The sequence below is a fragment of the Grus americana genome, chromosome 1 (genome assembly GCF_028858705.1).
Source record: "Grus americana isolate bGruAme1 chromosome 1, bGruAme1.mat, whole genome shotgun sequence".
Lineage (NCBI taxonomy): Eukaryota > Metazoa > Chordata > Aves > Gruiformes > Gruidae > Grus > Grus americana.
Genome location: NC_072852.1, coordinates 76,152,365 through 76,169,678, shown reverse-complemented (window position 1 = coordinate 76,169,678; position 17,314 = coordinate 76,152,365). Strand labels below are relative to the sequence as shown.

Here is a 17,314-nt window from a genome sequence, read left to right as displayed (position 1 = left end):
AGAAGTGCCAGGAAACCTGCCCGCAGCTTTACATGGGGACACAGGCACCACGGGCAGCAGAGGGAAGGGCAAGGGCTCCTGCTCTCCCTTTTCATTAATGAGAGGGATAAAATGAAGGAGCTTGACCCTGCAAGAGGAAGAAAGAGGCCTCTGCAGCAGCACTGCTGCAGCCATGTCCGTCACTCACACCCCGATACGAATCAATCTCGTTAATAATTATTTTACTGGCTCTGTAACACAAATTGTTTTCATTTCAAGACACAGGTCTCACCATTTCCAAGTGAAAGCTCAGGGGTCCCACAGCACATGCTGCCTGCCACAGGGTCACGCCCGTGCCCGTGTCCCTGGTCAGCAGGCAATGAGGCTGAATTAGCCCAAAACTCTCCCTCTAGGGAAAAAACCACCAGCCCCTCTGTTTGTGGTTTTTTTTCTGGAGCGGGGACCCATGCCGTGGCAGTGCGGTGGGAGCCCCGCAGCTGGCAGCAGCATCGCCCTCGCGGGCTGCCGATCTCCATTTTACTTTGGAGAAACTGTGGCTGCCTCTCCCCCGTCCCAGCAGGCAGCCCCTCACCGGTACCTGCAGCCCGTGGAGAGCAAGCAAGCCGGGGGGGAAGCCCAGCTAAGGGCTTTGGGCGTAGGACTCTGACTGTCTCAGTACAGGGTGAGGATGGGGTGAAAAACAAAAGCAACGCATGGCTCTCGCTGTGCAGCTCTCCGTTTCTTTCACACACACCCAGACACAGAGCTAGGAGCCCACAGAAAGTGGCAGGATGGACTGCAAGAAATCCTGCCAGGCGGAGAGATGATATTTAAAATCCACCTAAGCTCTGGCTTCGCTCAGCTCTGACTCCCAAGCTCTGACTGCGCGGGTGGGACTCACAGCCGGGATGGGGGGGTCAGTTGGTGCAGGAGCTGAGGAGCTCTCCTTCATAGCAGCAGGTGCCAAACGTGCTCAGCTTGTCCCGTGCAGTCGATGCTTTGTAATGAAACTAGAAAGGGCTTTTTTTCAAGAGGCACATGAAGTAAAGTGCTTCTGAGTTGGTGTAATGCTACCAGCAGCTCTAATAAGGTGCTCTCTCCAAAGATCCAGGACAAACTTTGTGGTGCATATGCATATGTACCTCATTTTTCAGACTTTCTGGCATTTACAGACACTCGGGGCTTTGTTTCTGCAGCTGGCTCAAGGTCTCACGCTGGCACTTGGGTAGTCTCACCGCGTTATTCACTGCCCCAGCCGTACTCCAAGGTCTCATGTACTACTCACAGCCGCTGAACTTGCCTGAAATACACATCTGGGTTCTGTGGAAGGCACCAGCTGGAATTTGGTGAAGAGCTCTCAGTCTTTCAAAAGCAAATGGTTGCGACTTTCCTCCGACCAGGCCCCACCATAAGTGGTGGCTTTTCTCGGAGTCACCTTTGGAGCCCTGAAGCACCTGAGTGCTGGAGCTGACATCCTCAGCCCAATCGAAGTTTGGTGCTGAGCTCGGTGTGGCCAGGATTTGCCCCTACCTCTTGGCTGGTTTGAAAATGGAGCCCATGATCTTCCCTGGAGACAGGAGACCTGAGTACATCAGGGTTCATTTCTTCCAGTCTCCTCCCGAGTTTGTCTTAGCAACTACAGGGTTGACTAGGTGCTGGGCCACAGTCTTCTGCCTCACAAAGAGCTGGATACTCTCAGATCTCAGTATCCCTTTTCTTCCTGCATTGCTGCATTGATGCAAACCATCTATAAATCATACCTCCATAAAAGACCAAAGCTGCCCGCTCTTTATCTGAGGCAAAACAGAGGCCTGAGGCAGATTCAGGACGTCTCTTGACATCTGCCCACCTCTCCCCTGAAACAGCCACCTGGCCCTTGTCTCTGCACTCCACCTCTCCTTGGACTCGGTTTCCCTCTGATCAGCAATAACGACATGGCTTTGTGTCCTCCGTTTTCTCAGACTGGTGACCTTTTATGTGAAAGGGTTCTTGAGGACACAGGGCTTTCTGCGCTGCCAGAATTACTGCATGTGCTCCACCAGATGTTGAAGAATATTCCCTCCCAACCAAAGTTACCCCGACTATTATATTTTCTTGGCTTGGCATTGTTATGAAATGTCAGTGCTTCGCAACTTCTCTCACTCGCTTTTGCAATGTCCCCGAGGGAACGCAACCGCTTTTAAAGCACTGGTTGGGTCCGGCAAGCCGTACGGACTTGCATCATCTTTCCTTCTGGAAGAACCTCAACCATCCCTGCAAGATAGGTGAGACATAGCAGGATGGGAGATGAAAGCAAGATGTGCTGAAAGTGGATCTGGAAGGCAGTTGCGAGTGGAATTGTCTGAGGGCTGCTCGGGGACTGCTTTTAGTTAATATTTGCCTGTTGCACAAAAGAGGGAGGAGTGCATCGTGAAATTTCCTGATGACACAGACATGCGAGTGCTTGTCAATACACAAGAGGCCCCAGCCTATCAAACAGGAAGAACTGCGTGACCTTGAGGATAGGAACAATAGGAATAGGATGAAATTCAGTTGTGCCAAATGTAAGGTTTGGCACGTAAGGCTGAAGTGTCAGAGTTTCTCTGGGAAAATAAAAAGTCTCAAGTGCCTTGGCTGGTCACAGGATTACTATAAAATGGCAGCAGAGCACGGCCATGGAAAAAGGTAAATGTGATCAAGGCCGTACCACATATTTCCAACATGGGCCTGAAAAGGATTAACGATGGAGAACAAGTACGGGTAGACCCTGTGAGGAGGCAGCACACAGCTTTATTCACCTCTCTTCGAGACAGAGAAATTGTGACTGGAGCATGCCTAACTAAGCGGTGGTAGGGTGCTTGGTGGGGGTTGGAGACCCTACTTAACAACAGGAAACTGAAAGGGATTGCCTTGTTCAGCCTAACAACATTAAAGGTTAGAGAGGACACGATTGGTCTATAAATATCTTGTGTTAAACTTAAAACAATGTTGGCACAAGGACAAATGGATACAAATGGCCACGAGTACATTTAGCCTGGAAACCAGAGAAAGGTTTCTAACCATTGGAGCAGTGAGGCTGGGGAACAGCAAGAAACATAGCTTGCTGTAAGACACTGCGCTATCTATTTTTGAATTGCACCATTTGACATGGTTGCTTGAGACGATTCGGTGACGCAGGAAGCGCCTTCCCTTCCAAATCCCGGTTGTGGGCACGCTTTCAGCTCCTTCTCACTTACACAGGCGCCCTGACTCCGCCGCAGGAGGAGGCAAGGCTCTCAGTGCCCTGCATAGCTGTTTTAGGGCTTGGCATAATCAAACTCTTCATTTGTTAGTGGCAATTACCTTGATTTCATGCATTTCTTACAGAATAAATTGGAGAGTTACATCAGTAGCCAGGTTTGTTGGTTTGTTTTTGGGTTTTTTGTTGTAGTTAATACTTTGTACTTATATAGCATCTTTCATCTTTCAAAGTGCTTTACATACATTAATTATTTAATTCTCCCCGTACCCCCTTTGATCTAGGCAAGTATTACGATGCTCGGTTTACAAGTGGGGAAAGCAAACACAGAAGAACAAATCCATGCTGCTAGGCTCATCCTGCCAGGATTGATGCGGCTTCGTGGCTCTAACAGGCAAGGAAAGGTTACGTGATGTAAGAGATCCAGTGGTGGAGCCAGGGCGGTAACTTTTCTAGTTACTCTCTCCTTGCGATGAGGGAGAGAGGCAGGGGGGCTGCCAGGGAGGGCTGCGTGCGGGGCCAGGTATAGGATGCTGGATGTACAACAGAGGACCAGGAAATGATGTGCCCTGTGCTCCTGAGAAAGACCCAGAATTTAGTTTAATCAAAGCAAGTAGAACAAAGCTAGCGCAATGGCTAGTTGACTAAGACCCAAGTAACAGGAATAAATGCAAATAGTTAAAAGTAGCAAATGAGTAAGAGCCGACATTGATCTGTGTAGACATGCGTTCAGTGAAAGGATGCGAGTCTTCCCTTTCAGTTAAAACAAAAACCAAAAACAACTGATGTATTTTTGATTGTTCTTGTGTTGAATGTTTACGTCGGTTTTCAGAATGACTGTCGGAGGCTGATTTGGAGATTTTATTGCTAAATAAGTGAGCAATTTTTCTTGCAAATTCACATAGTGATGTTATTTGTGTTTGGATTGCTGTGATGATGCGAGGACACTGCAAATGCACTCTGCCTTATCCCAAACGGAAGTCTCACATTCTCCCTCTCTTCATCCTTTTTAAAGGACATTTCTGTCTTACAGAGGCAAGCAACGCGGTCTGTTAAGCAGAGCAAGAACCTGGGAAACAACACACTTGAGGTCTAGCGCTCGTTCTGCCGGTGGTTTGGTGTCTGATGTTGCACAGGAGTAGTAGCTTCATTTCAGCAGTCAGTGCCCAGAGTGGGAGTTAAAAGATCAGTCTACTGATTTTGACAGATACTGACTCATTTTGAGGCCAAGACAATGCTATTTAGCACTAGCTCGCTGCCCAGCCTTATGGGACAACAGTATTGTTTGTAAGGGAAACGTGGATCTGTGCATCCTCCTCCTGACAGAGCAAACGCAGCTTCTGCCCAGAGCAGCTTCTGCGCTCCTCTGGGTCAATCAGTGCTATAGCATAATAGCCTTCTAGGGGAAAAACAGGGAAAGGGCCTGAGTTTGGTCATTTTTTTCCTGCAGCAAATTTTTTTTCCTGCTACTGCTAGCATTAATTCCTAGAGAAGTACAATGACTAAGGTTTTTTAATTTCATGGTCATTTTGATATGCTAAATGGTGCCAAGAGAGTCAGTGGAAAATTAGCAGAGTTCAAATCCCCATGGAACATGGAAATTGCAGTTAAAATAGTGCTGCTAAATATTAGTAATTAGCAAAAATTATTTTAAAGTGTAGCATTTTAATTAGCTGCAAATGCTGCTCACTTCGCATCAGTACTACCCACAAAATTGACTACACCTAAGACAGTTAAGCTCCTCACCTGCACAAGTCCCTTGGGCATCCGTGGGTAATAACAGTGAGACCCATGGGGTTCTACACTAAATAAAAGGAAAACTGTATTAACGGAACAAGACTGAAAGCATAATCTTCTAACAAACATGCTAGAGTCAAAGATGCAGTTATTGCAACCGTCTTGTTGTGTCACTCCCTCCTGCCTGAGCTCCTTTGCATTTCTTAGTATTAATTTCTTATTACCGACTCCTTAGGACCCATGTTAAAACAGGGCCCTCATCTATCCTATTCTAGTTTATCCCAGCTCACTGCATCCATGGGTTTTCCCAATATTTGGTAATGGTCTTTAATTCCAGAAGATCTCATTCTACAGCCATGGTCTCATCCCTTGTGAATGCTCTGCCTTCTCTCCAGGTCCTTTCTGTAGAAAGTCCCACAGTGTGAGAAGAGCAAAGCAAGAGACCTCAGTCTCCAGCCTGACGGGCTGTGCAGGGCTATGTAGGAAGAGGCAGAGCCTGCTCAGATGATGAGAGAAAGAAAATGAGAGAAAGCTCGTGCTGGGACAGCGCGGTCTCTGCCACACAGAGCAATGGAGGACTGAGATACCTCAAAGCAAAGCCATGCACAACACAGGATCCGTGGACTGGCTGAAGGAACAGGCTGGGTCCACTCACGTTTGGAAAACCTGCAGACAGGGACTTGCAGGAAGAGGAGCTGGGGTAGAGTGGGGCACGGGAGCACCTTCTCTGTCTCTTCTCCCTGCACTACGATGCAAGACGTCAAGGTAAGATTATTCAATAACCTGATAAGGTGCCCCAAGAAAGACCAAAAGCTGCTTATATTGCTGTTTTAAGACGAGGAACTGAGGCACAGAGCAATTGACTTCTGTAAGCTTAGGCTCTCTTGGGGACCCTCAGCGTAGCAGATCCACCCGAGCACTCAGGTGCTTACCTCCAAGTAATGCCCACGGGACGTGCATCCCTAAACTTGCCCGGTGAGCTGGGTCGAGGCCTGTTCAAGGTCATATGGGCAGTCTGCAGCAGAGCCAGGAGTTGTACTCCTGCCATCTGAGCCCAGGCAAGTGCCTTTACAATAAAATCATTCATGCCCTTATGCGTATGTCCTCTGCTTGTAGAGGAATTAATAGCTGTATATTAGAAATACTATGCTGAAGGAAATTTAAACTTCAGTTGCCTGCTCATGTCGCACTGTCACTATGAAAACCCTTGGACGTATTTCTTTTGTAAATACCAGCTGACAAGGGCGTTCGTACAGGCAACGATCGGACCAGAGAGATGATTATGATGGGGTCGGTCCACGTGGCCGAAAACACACTGACCATCCTGTGCCATCCTGCGATTCAGGGCATCACGGAGCCGGGCCTTGTCTGTGCCAGCCCGCCGGTTCATGGGCATCCAGATAAAAGTTGACGGACTAATGGCAAAAGTTGGGTCTCTGTCCTAAACATCTCTTCCATGTCATTGCTGTGCAAGATGTGAGGAAGAGTATTGCTTTTAGGATACACAGGGACAGTAACATTTGTGAAATCTCAACTGATTTCAAACACTTCCAGTTCAAGCTATATTGAAAAAAGCAACAAAAGGTTGGGGTCTATCAATACACCGTAACTAAAACTACATGAAACTTCAGCTGGGAAGGCCCGCTGTGTGGGATGAAGAAAGTAGCAATAGATATCTCTTTTAAACCAGCTTTGGAAAGTGAATTGAATTTGCACAGGTCAGTTCAATCCTGGCACTTCTAAACCTCTCAATATTTCACTGTGCAGCTGCAATAATTTTTAACACAACTTTCTGGATATAGTTTTTCAAGTCACAAAAAGACTGTGGCCTCACATCATACCGACAGCCCTGTGGCTCTTTAGTGGGGCTGTAAAACCGAGAGGCACCAGGCAGAGGTCAGACACCCCAGACAACACAGGCACTGGCAGCAGCAGGGAGGTGCCGCAGCTGAGCGGGAGGTGACAGGGACACGGAGGCTCTCCCGGATGGGAGGCGATGGAAAGACCCATGGCAAATCCCTGACACAACGTCTGGCTGTCTTGCCAAATTTCAAATCCCCTCTCCAAAGCAAGGGCATGCTCGAGCCTTTCAGCAAAAAGGTCACCAGAAGTGCTTCGTGTGGTGTGAAACAGCTGCTTCTGCCCCGCCTCTTGCGCTAGGTGCCAAGTGTTGGCCAAGCCTGGTTGGCTGGATCTTTCCCTCCAAGAAGTCAGAGGCAGCCATACAGCATGGAAAAAATCACCTCAAAATCTTTGGCAAAGCTGTAGTTGACTGAAAATGAGGTTTTATAATGGGATGCCTTGAATAACTTGAAAAGCAAGCACCCCTACCAGTACTGCCTATAGTGCAGTTGAGCATACAAGGTGTATAAATGCCATTTTTTTAGTGTTTTTCCAGCTGCAGTGTGTTCACCCAGCCTTAAAATGATGTCAGTGGTACCTCTGACTGTCATCCACCTCCTGCCAGCACAGGCCACTTTACATGGGCACAGTCACGGGGAGTCACGCCCTTGGACATCCACTGCTCCGGGAGTATCAAACCTTGAACTTAAATGGCAAGGTAAAAGGCAAAACAACCTTTTGTCTCGTGCATCCATAAGCAGCCTAAATGGGTAACAAGAGGGCCTCCTCTGCAGCGACAGCGGTGTTTTCTGGCAGCTCCCTGCTAGCTTTGCATGGTGCCTAGGGCCTGGGAGCTCTCCTCTGGGCAGCTACAGCCCAAAGCTGAACTGGGGACACTAAAATGATCTGCTTCCACTCTCACAGGCATCTTCAAAGGGATGCCGCCAACCAAACCCTCACTCCCATTGCTCTTGACATGTCACAATACCGTATCTATGCTAGATTTTTTTTTCCTGTCTCTCTGATAGCTGTAAATGCTCTTAAAAATCCCTCTCCTACTCTGGCTCCTCTTTTTACATCTGATCAGCCAACGTGGTCAAGAGCAGACTGCCTGCACTGTGGCTCACAACCAGGGATTCTCAGGCTACATTCGTCTGCTATAAAATGATGTCTCTGGTGCAAGCGAGGCCTCATGCAGCTGTGTTAGCAGTCCTGGCACAGGCAGGTCAGTGGCCTCAGTGGCACGGGAAAGGTGAGGGGGGAGGTCTGGCCTTGCCAGGGTGAAACAGAAGTTGCAGGAAGGAGCTGCCAGACCCTGGCTGGGGTCCCCGCTGTAGGTCTTGGCCCAGATCAGGGTAACAAGAGCAAATGTTATTAGTAATTTGGCTGAGACAGCTCCTGATTTCAGCACGGTTATATCTGTAATGCAACTCCCTGTGCCCAGACCTCAGAATAATTCATACCACATCTGCAGTCCTGGTGAGCCACCAGTAAAGGTGGGAGAGGGATGCCCAGGAGGGCAGGCGGTTTTATGCCTCAAGGGCCAGAGAGAGTCCTGCTCAAGGAGATGGGAAAGCTCTTGTGCAAAAGTGGACTGGGGGTGGAAGGGAATATTAAGAAAGGTGGCACTGACTGATTGATACAGAGAGCAGAGGGCAAAGCCCAAAGGAGACTGGCACAAGAAAAATCCAGATTATTGTTCAGTAGAAGGGAATAGGTATGTTTGATTTGATTTAAAAAATGAACAGTGAATGGCCGAAGGAATGGGGATGTGTTCAGCAGTGCACTGCAAGATTGCGATTCACTGCCATGGGAGATTGCCAAGATGAAGAGTTCAGGAGTTTTGAAAAAAATGCATGGGCATTTATAAAGGTTGTGGATATCTCCAGGGTTACCTCATTTGAGATAATCATGCAGAAGGGATATAAACCAGAGCTCTTCAGGGGACATGCCAAGTGATAAATGCCTGGGGTTAGGAAAATATTTTCCTATAGGCAAGTTATAATTGGCTATTCTGGCGTTTCTCGTTCCGGATTTACAGCACTTGGCAATTGGGTACCTTCAGAGACAAGACAGGGGAGTAGATGAGCTGGGAGCCCGGTCCAAGGCAGCAATCCCTCTGCTCCCGCGTCCTGCTGCGTGAGAAAGCATGTGAGGAATTATAATTCCCTTTGGACATGTGACCCAAATTGCAGTGGGAATTTGCATTCCTGGTGCCTGCTTCCATTTCACATCTTCCCCCCACGCACAGTAACACCTGCAAGAGGGTTTATTACCCTCGCTGAAAGCAGAAGCTCTACGATCTTTTCAGAGAAATTAAGAAGAGTATCTACAAAGGAATCCAAAAAGTAAAAAGGAGTCAAAAATATGTCAATGCAATGTAAAAGCTTATCCATACAAAACAAACTTGCTGAAAGAAAAATCAACTGTCACTTTAAAATCTGACATTAAGTTTCTCAAATCGCAGCCCTTAATCAGGAGTAATACTTGAAGAGGAACAAAGAGAATTTATGATGAAAAATCAGGACAGTTGAGCGCTAGGCTCAGCGGGACTAACTGCATGACAATATGGATAAGAATGATAATTGCATTAGCTTAGCCTGAAATGACTGGCCAGAGCTGGTTTTTTTGGTCAGCTGGGTTTTTCTAATGTCTTCATTTACTTTTTAAGCAAACTTGGACAGAAAATTACAAGTAGATTAGGGCACATCCATCTATTCTTTTAAGGGGAGAGAGTGTTTCAGAAATTCATCCTAACGTTGGCTTAGAGGTCTTTGAAATCCACAGGCCCACATGGGTTAAACCAAGGGTCCCTTACGGGTCCTTTTAAAATCAGATTAACAGGAGAAGGTAGCTCCTACTGATGAAAGTTAGAGGATCCAAACCCACGATGCTCTCACTTTATTCCATGCATCGTACTCCAACCCCAGCCCCCAGTCAGGCCCTCCCCACGGTCACACTCTCACTTAATCCCATTTTTACCTCTTATTTACCTTTGTAAAAATTGAGGTAACTTCAAACAGGCATTCATCCTCTGCCCTTTAAAAACAATGTAGAAAGATACCTCTACCTAACCTACATTTTCTGCAGTAGGAAACTGTGTGTTTATCTCCCAGCTCTACAGACAAATACTGGTTCAAATTCAAGACCAGTGATCCCAGTCCTGGGTCTGGCTACCAGCCCCATGCAGCTGGGACCTCCTGTAGCACCCAGTGGGAACAGCTGGGGGTTCCCAAACCAGTGCGCTCCCAAACCAGTGCTCTGTGGGACCAAACCAGTGCCCTGTGGGATCGCAGCCAGGGGAGGTGGCAGCCAGTTCAGATGGGCGAGAGGAAGCAGACATTCCCCCCACAGCCCATACCTGGGGCCCCTGGTCTCACTGGCGAGCATTGCTTTGATGGAGCAGGAATTTGCCCTTAGCAAAACCAGGAGCCCGATGTGGTGATCATGAACGATGCAAGGGAAATGTGAACAGCAACAAAAATGGCTGACCGTGGCAAATCTGTTGCCGTCCCACGTGCAGCATCAAATACATGGCAGTGTTACGTCTCCTGGTGCTGCGCAGAGGGCCAGAAAGTCTGTAAGACGGCTGCTTTTGGGGCAGGAGGCAGCGAGCCCTGTGGCACGGGCAGCACTAGCAGGTGGCAGAGGCGAGGGCTCCATCAGCCCCAGGGGCAAACCCATTGGGGATCGACGCCTCTCTGCAACGGGGAACAAGTTACTTTTACCTGTTCCGCACAAAATAACCAGGACAAAAACATCCGCGCCTCTAATACCTCCTTCAGCGGAGAACTGGGCAGCTTCAAAGCCCTGATCCTGAACAGCTGCCTGGCAGGCAGCACAACTCTCCTGCGGCCAGCTGAAGCAGCAGCCTCGAACGGCTGCTGCTGGCTTGATGCGGATGGGCTCAGGATACCTGCTTTGAGCACCCTGGCTCCTGCGCAAGACGCTGGTGGGTCCGTGAGGCTGACGAATGACTGGAGAGGTGGTTTCTGCCGTCACACAGGCTGCCTTCACCGCCGCGACCCAGCCAGCAGACGCAGCTCCGATTGCGACACAGCTGGCCTCTGTCAGTGGCTGCTTTTATTCGTCTTCCTCAAAGGCTTAAATAAACAAGAAACAGGTTAAAAACAAAATCTTGGCCCCGGCCCCTTCCTGAGCTGGCTGTTCCATGATGGCTTCCTGCCCTGCGCGCGAGCTTCCCCCTCCAGAGGAAAGAGGCGCCGGCCTGCAGCTGCCTTGAGTGGGAAACGGGGCCGCGTACCTGGCTTTGATATCGATGCCAGGCCCATCGAAGCAGCTCTCTCCACACCGTCCTCAGCACTCTCCGCGTCGAGTGGGAACTCGAGCGCGCCGTTGGGAGCTGTGAGAGGTTTGCCTTCCCAGGGCTGCGGCACAAGGACGCAGGGACGCTCGGCGTCAGCTGGGCACCGGCTGCATGGGAGGGGGCATTTCCCAAAGCATGAACCCCGTGCAACTCTCCAAAGCCTTTGCCCGGGGGGGGGGTGTGGGGTGTGGGGTAATTTTATTCCACTTGCAATCTGTCATGAACATAAAAAAAATCTTGGAGAAGCCCGTCAGCTCGAGAGCTTTTGCTCTCAGGAGCTGTGGCACAAGTTGCACTCGAGTGAAACTCCTCTGGTCATTTTGATGAAGGGACATCAGGAGCTTGTCCTGTTCACCCCCTGCCCGAGGTCACCGTATGACGGCTCGGCAGGGCTCCCGGGGGTTTTGAAACGCTTCACGTGCACAAACTTGCCTCAGAGCACCTTTGCAATGGATTTTTTTCTATTCTTGCTGTTCAAAATTTTCAGAAGCAGATAAAAAGATGCCAAAGTACACAACCAGACGCTGCGCTCGGCAGTGTGCATTTCTTCCTGTCCCTAGCTCCATACTTTCTTGACGAGGCCCCAGTATTTTTCTTAGCAGAACACTTGAGGTTTGGTTTTCTGTGCATATTAAAGAGCTTCATGTCCACCATACTACTGCTAAAACACGCCACTGTCTAGCGTTGGTGATATGTTCCTGACTAGTGCTTTAAAGTGTTATAGATAAGTTATGTGACGTTTACCATTTAAATTAAAATAGATCAAGTTAAACTCAAGGGAAGCTGATAGCTATGCTTTCATTTTATTTCATTCTATTTCCTCTTTATGACCAATTTTACCCTAATAATCAAAACTTTGATTATAGATCCCTAAGGCACCATGTTGCATGCAGGACCAGGCTGGAAACTGCCACCAGTTCTCACATTGCCAGGGTTTCAGCTGCCAGACAGTGGCATAAGCAGGGTGATTGATATCAGCACGGTACCTAGGGATATTTTCCTTCCTCTGCTGAAAAAGTGTCTACTTCTCAGCTGGCCTGAACTCTACAGGCATGGAGATATGGATCTGAAGTTTGCCTGATTCTGGTATCTGTTGCTGATGCTAGTAGGATCTCAAACTGCCAGCATGGACTTTGCCACATTGAGATGCATCCAAATGCTTTGAGGAGACTCTTCCAGTGGACGACCCCAGAAAGGAGGCTAAAAAGCCAGCCGTTGGGGCTAGTGTTCCTGCGAGTGGGTGAACTGGTGCCACTTTGGTCTGTTTTGGCCCCACAGAAGATGGAGACTTGAAGGAGACATACTGTCCCGCCGCAGGCCCAGCTCCTGTCCCCCTCCTGCAGAGCCAGCGTTATGGGACAGCCAAACCCCCAAGGGCTCCCCAGCGTACCGATGCCTCAGGAAACTCCTTTAAATGGTTTTGGCTACACTGAGAAAAGGTGTTTAAAACAACAAAAAAAAAAAACAACAAAAACCCCACAAAAAAAACCCCAACCCCGCCAAAAAAACAAACCAAACCAAAACAGAACATGAATTATAATATCAATCTGCAAAATGGGAAAGTAATAAAAAAATCCAAGCTCTCTTGTCTTCAAGCCATTAGGTTTGTGGGCCTGGGGAACGGGGATGTGGTAGTGGTCCTGCTTGCCTGACTGCTTGCCCAGCTGAGCTCCCACCACCCCAGCTCAGCTCGCAGGGCAGGTACAGGTATTTGTACCACACGGTGCCTCTGCTCTTCAGGGAGCACCATTTTGGTCAAGGCCTTATTGCCTGGCTGGAGATTTCACACACCGGGGGTTTTAAAGAGGGGCTTGTGTCGTATGGCAAAGCCCACAAGCGAGACCTCTTCACAAAAGCCCGGACCACTGTGCAGAGCCCTGCGGGCTGAACTTTGGCCACGGCTATTTTAGAAAAGTCGCAGAGTAAAGTTCAAGGCAAGTAGTGAAACGGCTGCATGCCTTCCTCTCCTCGTGGCAGAGGAGATTTGCGGGGACCTTCTGCCCGCCCTGCTCTGAACGCGAGGAGGTGCGATAAGCATCGCCCGCTGCTTTCCCTGGCTTGGACGTCATGCCTCACCTGCTCGCTTCCAGGAGTCCTGCACCCCTCCGACCTATTGCTTCCTCCTCATACCTTGTACAGGACAGTAAAGGACAATAAAACAAAACACTGACCTTTCCACACCACAGACCTTCTCCAACCCTGACATAAATTCATGATCTTTAATGATGATAATCACGGCCTTGCGTTTGCTGATTTAATCCTCTGCTCTTCGCCAAGGCCACGGGCAGGCATGGCGGGTTTGCACTTGGGGCCTGGGATATAAGGTATTTTTATGAAAAGATGATTTGGACCTTCATGGTTGTGGGGTGCGTGCACGTGGGGGAATGATACAACTGCAACCTCAGCAATGTCTGCCTGAGAGCAGGGGTCCCCAGCGATCATGCTGAGATGCACAGGCTGCCCGCCGCCTTTTAGCAGGGTGCCAACGCTGAGCCAAGCTGCCGGAGACAGCGGATGCCAGCGTGCCTCAGAAGTGGGTGGCACAAGCATATCCCCATCCCGCCGACGTACCCCGGGCTCTCTTTCTGGCACACACACCCCCCCGTCCCGTTCCTCCCCACCACGGAGGGTTGCGGCGCAAGGGTCCCTGCTGCTCCCGAGGGAAAAGCGCTGCCCCTGGGGAAGACCCAAGGTCGCTGCCACCCTCGCTCTCCCTGCCGACGTGGGAGATCGGGACCCGGCGTGGCCTGGGTGGGCAGGGGCTCATTGTCAGGATGTGCCTCGGGCACGGCGCCTTTGCCCAGCCCTGCTTTCTGACCGCAGAAAGAAAACATTTGCCCAGACACAGTCCGGCCCCCTTGCCACGTTGAAAGCCTGGCTGCCGACAGCTTTAAAGGGGGTCATGCAATACCTCCCCAGCAGGACACAGAGGACGAGACTGGCAGATGAGTTAAATGAGGCTGTTTTTTAGAGCCTTGCTGAAATCCGTCCTCATAAAAGGGAGCTGTCTGGAAACCTGCTCATCCGAGGGGAGGAGAGTCTCCCTGCGAAGAAGGGAGGCTTGCCAGGCCTGCCACCGCCACTGCTAGCACGCAGCCAGGCGCTGCGCAGAGCTGGTGCTCAAGCCCGGGCTGCAGCAGCAGCAGCAGCAGCCACTGCCTGGTGAAGCAAAGCGGGGATGAGTAACACTGCAGGCAAGCAACCCTTGCCAAGCAGGATTTGCAAGCGCATCAGAGCCCCACGCACCGTGGGGTAGCTCCCTGCGGCACTGCACACCCCAGGGAGCACCGCCAGTGCAGGTGGCCGTCCCCGCCACCTGGTCCGGGAGCAAAGGGCACCCCAGATGGAGCAGGGAGTCAAAGGGGTATTTCCCAGTTGGTACAAGGTCCAGAGGTATCCTGGATACTTCCTGACAAGCGAGGATGGGTCTAAGGGCTGCCTTATCCTTCCCTCTGGGATGACAGGCTTTTAGTGATCATCAAACGTGCCTGTCTTTCTTCTTGAGTGTGCTGAGCTCTGTACTTTCCTGCTTGTGGTCTGGGGCTTGACAGCAGTTGGTACCCATCCTAGGTCAGCGGGGAATACTTCACCTTGCCTGTCCAGTGCTACCTGTTTCTCGATATGATGCAGAGGGCTTCTCCTTGCTTGCATATGCCAGGTAGATCTGGGGTGGTGACAGAATCAGACAAGCACCAACAGATCTCCTCATTTCTCCTCCTGTCCTTCCAGTTAAAAAGCTCAACACCCCAGTACCTGCCAGAGCTGTACACCCTTATGCATCCTTGTCATGTAGCAAGAGGACAGGCAGGATGGCCCGAGGACACTCTTAAGCAGAAGGTCTACGATGAAAGAGGCAGAGAAAGTGCTATTATGTCTTCTGCCCCCGAAGGTAAATCAAAAATCTGGGTTCTTGAAGATTATCCCACTTAAGAGGAGAAACTGATTATGAATTTAGAGGGTCTCTCACTAGGGTCCTGGTTCATAAAAAACACACCGAGTCTTCTTCCCTAAACCCAGAAGGACTCGTACAACACGAGTCTGCGTCATTGCTCAGAGCCAGCCTGCTCTGAGTAGCACTTCTACCCAAAAGTAGAAGTGCTACTAGGCTTACCTGCCTGCGGCCAAGTGCCTGAGAGGGGGTGGTTACTGTTTCATAGAGGAGCACGACTGTCCTGCCTGTCCTGTGCCCTTGGTTTTAGCAGGACTGACCCCTCCTCTCACACCTGCTCGCTCAGCCACCTCCTTTATCCTGAAGGAGCTCCAAATGACAAACCCGCCACGCAGAGAACGAGGGAAAATCATTTAAGAAGTGACGAATGATGCATTCTTACTTACCTGTAATTATACATTACGCTTCAGCATGGCATTTTCCTATCGCTTATCCAAAACATTTGCACTCCCCTTTCCCGTAGTTTTCTGCTCCTTGATCGCCTTCCAGGCAGCCACTCGCAGAGTGCTCTCGAGGTGCATTCAGTGTGCCTGCAGCCTGCCTGCAAATCTCTGCCCGTTTGGTGCTAGCGGGGCGGAAGGGGATTACTGCTTCAGCTTCTCCAGCTTCGGCTTTTCACAGCTACATTTGCAGTGAGGGAAGGGCAGAGGAAGAGCGAAACCCTGGTTTTGCTTCCCTGCTATGTTTTTCCTGAGTACATTTTCTAATGGGCCTCGTGGTAGCATGGGATTTTGTTTCAGGACCCCACTGTACTCCGTATACCACCATAAATATCCAGGTCAGTACTGTATGCCCTTATACAGCAGGTCTACAGTGTTGCTCTAGGTTTATCCTTCTTAAGATTCTCAATCTGTTTTTTTTCTAAGACTGTAAAATATCCCCGATTTCCACTTAAAAAAAAAAAAAAACAACCAAAACCAGAGCATGTGCTTCTATGCATGATCCAAAACTCTTTGTTCTTCTCCCGAAACTCCACAAAAAGGCATGCTGGAGTCCTTAGGTTTTCACTAAAATGGTGAGGAAGCGCTTTGGTACTCCTGAGGCCTTCAAAAGGCCTGGAATATGCTGGGTCTTACCCCTTGATGCAGTTCTGAGGAGCAAATCAGTTGACTGGAAGAGTCTGCAAAAAAAACATCCCACCAACCCTTCAGGCTGTGGTCACATGGAGATGTTTTAGGGATCTCAACCACCTCACAGATCTGCTGAAATGGTCTGGATTCAGTGTTTCTCCCTTGAGCTTTGTGCAATCCTCCCACACCTCCTAGGACTTGGAGGGAGAGAACATCTTTCACTTGGACATCTGGCACTAGTGTCCTAACAGACAAGCTTCAGGGCATTTTGTGAAATAGTCTGCAGCTCCCAGAATCTGCTTCAGACAGAAACCCAAGGACATCAGGCAATACAGCCCATTAATGAAATTACTCTGTCAGATATTATTTTATGGTGTCTCTCTGCATTTCTGTGGGACCGTTACTTGCAATAGGGACGTTCATCTCCTGCACACATTTTCTACATCCTTCCTGAATCTTACCCGATAGGATTTTTCCCTTAGCTTAGCTAAGGCTTTTTGGAAATGTATAGAAAGCCAGTATGGTTCAAAACATTTGCCACTTTTAGAATAATAATCTCAGAACTTCCCGCTCCAGACATCACCTAACAAGGTGCTCTACAGGTTGTTTCCATGTGCTATAACTTTTATGCAGTATTTCACCTTTAACTCCAAACTTTCTCACCATGACCAGAATGCTTTTCCCTTGGTATTCCAAAGATAGACTTCATTGTGCTCCAAAGGTATACCTCATTCCAGGACAGTTGAGTTTCCCAGTTCGTATTCTTTTTGTATCCTTCTGGGATCCTTTCTGTGATGGACCTTCCGATGTGGTCTGGTTCAGGTGCCTACACTCCCTCCCTGGCACTGCCCTTCCTTGGTTCTCCTGGGTGAATGAGAAGCATTTGCACATCTACAAGTTGTCAGAGAGGAACCAAACATCTCCTCTTCTGCATTTATCCCCTTGACAAAACAACTCTTGCATTTCACATCCATGACATTGTTTGCACTGAGCCCCAAAGCTGCTGCCTGGACTAGGCATCACCGCTACTCCATTTATGCCCAGATGTGTAGGTAACTGTGCAGTTGCAAAGCTGCTCTTTTCCTTAACACTCAGGCAAGTTGGATCTGGGATTCCTAGGCCCACGTAGTGAGCTATTGCAGGGGTGCATGGCCTGCCCTTACTATAGCATTCCTCCTGTGTAAATACCAACA

General features: G+C 49.4%; 1 protein-coding gene across 1 annotated transcript in view; it reads right to left on the bottom strand.

The window, feature by feature from the left end:
- SSPN (sarcospan) overlaps positions 1–11,172 on the bottom strand; it is a 40,042-nt gene extending 28,870 nt beyond the window's left edge. The window contains exons 1-2 of the mRNA XM_054808755.1: positions 11,040–11,172; positions 10,692–10,878 (exon numbers count right to left, since the gene is read on the bottom strand). The gene's annotated coding sequence lies outside the window, so the exon portion shown is untranslated. The remainder of the gene's footprint in view (positions 1–10,691; positions 10,879–11,039) is intronic.
- Between the last annotated feature and the right edge of the window lie 6,142 nt (positions 11,173–17,314).